The sequence below is a fragment of the Penaeus chinensis genome, chromosome 5, assembly GCF_019202785.1.
Source record: "Penaeus chinensis breed Huanghai No. 1 chromosome 5, ASM1920278v2, whole genome shotgun sequence".
Taxonomy (NCBI): Eukaryota; Metazoa; Arthropoda; class Malacostraca; order Decapoda; family Penaeidae; genus Penaeus; species Penaeus chinensis.
The window spans coordinates 30109792-30114791 of record NC_061823.1 but is presented as its reverse complement, the minus strand read 5'-3'; the positions used below and the strand labels follow the sequence as shown (position 1 = coordinate 30114791).

Here is a 5000-nt window from a genome sequence, read left to right as displayed (position 1 = left end):
TAAATTATAAATATTTAAAATAAATATATAATTATAAAAATTAAAAATAATAATTTTAAAATTTTTTTATAATATATTATATTTTAATATATAAATATAAAATATAATATTATTTTAAAATTTTTATATTTAAAAATATATAAATTATAAATATAAATATATATTTATATATATATTTAAAACACAACACCAACGAACACACACCCCTTTTTTCACCCAAAAAAGCAGGATTAAATCCAGACACATCTGACGCCGCATCAGCAGTCACCCGGAAACGGCGTTGCGAAGTGCCTTTTAAACCCCCCGACTTCCCCTTTTTCCTTTTTAACGGGGAAAAAGGCGGAAAAGGGGAAAGGAAAAAGGGAGGGTTGGGCGGAAGGAAAAAAGGGAAGGAAGGGGATAAAAAGGCGGTTTTGGGGGAAGGGGGAAGGGGGGGAAGGGGGGAGAGGGAAAAAAGTCGGTGGGGGCGGGGGGGGGGGGGGAGGGGGGGGGGCCCCGGGGAAGCTTTGGGGTCGGGGATCCTCCCCCCGATTTGACCTACAGCGGAACTCGATCCTCGCCGGGCACTCCTCGCCCTTCCCCCAAAAGGGGTTCAGAGTCCTTGCTCGTTTTTGGCTGCCTGAGGCCCCCCGCGCTGTGGAGGAACTGTTGGGTTTTTTTTTTTTTTTTTGTGTGTGTTGTTGTTTTTTTTTCACCCCCCTTTTTTGGAATTAGCCCAAAAAAAAAGACCCCTTCGCTGGGGTTAGAATTTAAAGGCCCCAAAAACATGGCACTTTAACCCCTGTAAAGATTTTTGGTGATATTTTTTTTATTTTTTTTAGTAGGAAATTTTTGTTGTTAAAATTTTTTTTTGTTTTTTTTTTATTACTTGTTAATGCGTATTATTATTTTTTAAAAAATTTTTTTTTATTAATTACAAATTTAATTTTTATTAAATTTTATAAATTTTTATTATTTATTATTATTATTATTAATTATTTTTATTAAAAAATTTTTAATTTTTATTATTTTTAATTAAATTTTTATTATAAAATTTAAATTTTTTATTATTATAATAATTTTTTATTATTATAATAAAAATTATTATTATTATAAAAAATTAATTTTTTTATTTTTTAAAAATTATTATTTTAAATTATAAAAAATTATTATTTTTTTATAATAAAATTATTATTATTATAATAAAATTTTTAATATTTTTTAAATAATTTTTTATTATAATAATTAAATTTTTATTATTTAAAAAATTATTTTTTATTATAAAAATTAAAATTTTTTTATTATTTAAAAATTATTTTTTATTATAATAATAATTTTATTATTATTTTATTATTTTTATTATAAATTTTTTATTATTATCAAATTTTCATTTTTTTCATTTTCATTTTTTCATTTTTTCATTATTTATCATTGTTATTATTTTATTAATTTTTATTAATTATTTATTATTATTTTTAAAAAAATATTATTTTTTTTTTATTAATTTTTTTTTTTATTTTATTATTAATTTATTTTTTTTATTTATTTTTATCAATAATTATTATTATTAAAAAATATTAAAATTAATTTTTTTATATACACACCATACAAAAAGTATGAAAAAACAAAAACACAACACCAACACACAACCACAACCATAGTTTTTATTTTAATATAAACATTATACACATTACCCTTCCCATGCTTTTTACAAAAATACATTCCCCAAAACAAAATTTCAAAACAAAATGCAAAATACATACCCCAAAACCCCATGCCCCCATGCCCAATTTTACATATACATATACATATACATACACAAAACACATACACATAAACATACACAATTTCACACACCCCACACACACCCCAAAAACCAAAACACACACACACACACACACACACACAACACAAAAGCACAACCACAAAACCACACTACAAAACACCAAGTGTATTTATGTTTGTTTTTAATGAATTAAAAAAATATATTTTTTAATTTAAAATATGTATAAGATTATATAAAAAATTTTATAAATATATAAATTGTGTGTGTGTTAAAGTTTTGTGTTTATATATAATAAAATTTTATAATATTTTATATAATTTTTATATATATATAATATATATATATTTTTTTATATATATATTAATTTTAAAAATATATATATATATTGGGTTTTGAAGAGCAAGCCACAAGAACTTTTTTTATTTAAAAAGAGGGGGGGGAGAGAAGGGGAGAGGAGAGAAAGAGGAGAGAAAAGAGAGAGGGGGAAGGAAAAAAGGAAAAAAGAGAAAAGAGAGAGGGGAGAGGAGAGAGGGGAGAGGAGAGGGAAAAGGGAAAGGGGAAAAAGGGGAGAGAAAGGAGAGGGAGAGGGAGAGAGAGAGGGAGAGGGAGAGGGAGAGAGGGAGAGAGATAGAGGGAAAGCAAGGGCGCAATCAGGTCTTGTTGGCTGCTCCATAATGCGGCGAGACATGTGGAATACTGTGAAGTGACGAAGTGATGTGTGACCGGTGACGGTTAGATGTGACGTTGTGACGTCTGTCGGAATGGCGGACATCTGGTTTGTGCTATTATTATACCCCCCCCCCCATCGTGCCCGTATTCCCTCTCCCTCGTGTACCAGTACCACGCGCTGATACTGCTTCCATGTGTTTCGCTCTCTCTCCCTCCCTCCCTCCCTCCCTCCCTCCCTCCCTCCTCCCTCCCTCCTCTCTCTCTCCCCCCTCCCTCCCTCCCTCCCTCCTCCCTCCCTCCCTCCCTCCCTCCTCTCTCTCCTCCCTCCTCCTCTCTCTCTCCCTCCCTCCCTCCCTCCCTCCCTCTCTCCCTCTCTCCCTCCCTCCCTCCCTCCCTCCCTCTCTCCCTCTCTCCCTCCCTCCCTCCCTCCCTCCTTCCCTCCCTCCCTTCTCTCTCTCTCTCTCTCTCCTCTCTCTCTCTCTCTCTCTCTCTCTCTCTCTCTCTCTCTCTCTCTCTCTCTCTCTCTCTCTCTCTCTCTCTCTCTCTCGTTCTCTCTATATACATACATATATTCATATACATGCATATGTATATGTATATATATATACACATACATACACATATACACATATGTACATATATATATATATATATATATATATATATATATATATATATATGTGTGTGTGTGTGTGTGTGTATGTATATAATACACACTTATACACATATACACATGCACATATATAAATACACACACACTTGCGCGCGCGCACATATGTGTATATATTTATTTTTATATGTATATTTATATATTTATTTATTTATATACACACACATACATATGTATGTAAACAAACACACACACACACACACACACACACACACACACACACACACACACACACACACACACACACACACACACACACATAGTGTGTGTGTATGTGTGTATATATATACATATATACACATATACATACATCTATACATACATACATATACATATATATACTGTATGCTTGTATATATAAACATAAACATACAAGCTGAATTATGTATAATTGATATTATTAGATATCATGTTTGCACTATATGCACTTGTCTCGTAATGCCCCCGTGCCCATGAGTGGCGTCGCCCAACATGCTGAGAATCGCCGGTGAGCCCAAACGGGAATCCTGTCGTGACACGCGGCCTCGTTCATTCAGGTGAATAATGAAAAGGCTTCCGTGAAACTCGAGAGCGAGCCGCTGATAACACGCGAAGAGGAGCCGTGGAAACGGAGTGAAACCAGCTCTTGAGACTCCCTTGGCAGGAGGTGGAGGAGTGCGGGCGTGCGGGCGGGCGCGTGGCAGAATTGGAGCAGCTGATACGGGCAGTCAAACAGGCGGAGGAAGGGAGCACCCACAGGGTATTTTTAGCGGCGCGTATTTATGTCTTTCACCCTCTTGGCCGCGCGGGGGGATCAGGGGCCGCCCGGTCATTACAACCTCAAAGATTTGCCTCAGCCTCCTCCCCAGGCCCTTTGTTTTAATTCCGCTGCATCTCGGGAGCTGCCTTCGTTGCGTCTGTTGGAATTGGACGGATTGCTCTACCGGGGGAAGGCGTCGGTCCCGCCCGCTTAGATGCCATGACAACCACTATTAAGACTATTATGAGGGCTTCAAATGACAGTGACAAGTAGCAGGAGGGAAAAAGAGAAGAGGAGGAGGAGGAGGAGGAGGAGGAGGAGGAGGAGGAGGAGGAGGAGGAGGAGGAGGAGGAGGAGGAGGAGGAGGAGGAGGAGGAGGAGGAGGAGGAGGAGAGGAGGAGGAGGAGAGGAGGAGGAGGAGGAGAGGAGGAGGAGGAGAGGAGGAGGAGGAGAGGAGGAGGAGGAGGAAGGAGGAGGAGGAGGAGGAGAGGAGGTAGTAGAGGTAGAGGTAGAGGTAGAGGTAGAGGCAGAGGCAGAGGCAGAGGTAGAGGTAGAGGTAGAGGTAGAGGTAGAGGTAGAGGTAGAGGTAGAGGTAGAGGTAGAGGTAGAGGTAGAGGTAGAGGTAGAGGTAGAGGTAGAGGTAGAGGTAGAGGTAGAGGTAGAGGTAGAGGTAGAGGTAGAGGTAGAGGTAGAGGTAGAGGTAGAGGTAGAGGTAGAGGTAGAGGTAGAGGTAGAGGTAGAGGTAGAGGTAGAGGTAGAGGTAGAGGTAGAGGTAGAGGTAGAGGTAGAGGTAGAGGTAGAGGTAGAGGTAGAGGTAGAGGTAGAGGTAGAGGTAGAGGTAGAGGTAGAGGTAGAGGTAGAGGTAGAGGTAGAGGTAGAGGTAGAGGTAGAGGTAGAGGTAGAGGTAGAGGTAGAGGTAGAGGTAGAGGTAGAGGTAGAGGTAGAGGTAGAGGTAGAGGTAGAGGTAGAGGTAGAGGTAGAGGTAGAGGTAGAGGTAGAGGTAGAGGTAGAGGTAGAGGTAGAGGTAGAGGTAGAGGTAGAGGTAGAGGTAGAGGTAGAGGTAGAGGTAGAGGTAGAGGTAGAGGTAGAGGTAGAGGTAGAGGTAGAGGTAGAGGTAGAGGTAGAGGTAGAGGTAGAGGTAGAGGTAGAGGTAGAGG

General features: G+C 38.3%; 1 protein-coding gene across 3 annotated transcripts in view; it reads left to right on the top strand.

Annotated features, from left to right (window-relative positions):
- LOC125025634 (E3 ubiquitin-protein ligase MIB1-like) overlaps positions 1-5000 on the top strand; it is a 395737-nt gene that overhangs the window by 375014 nt on the left and 15723 nt on the right. The window lies entirely within an intron of this gene.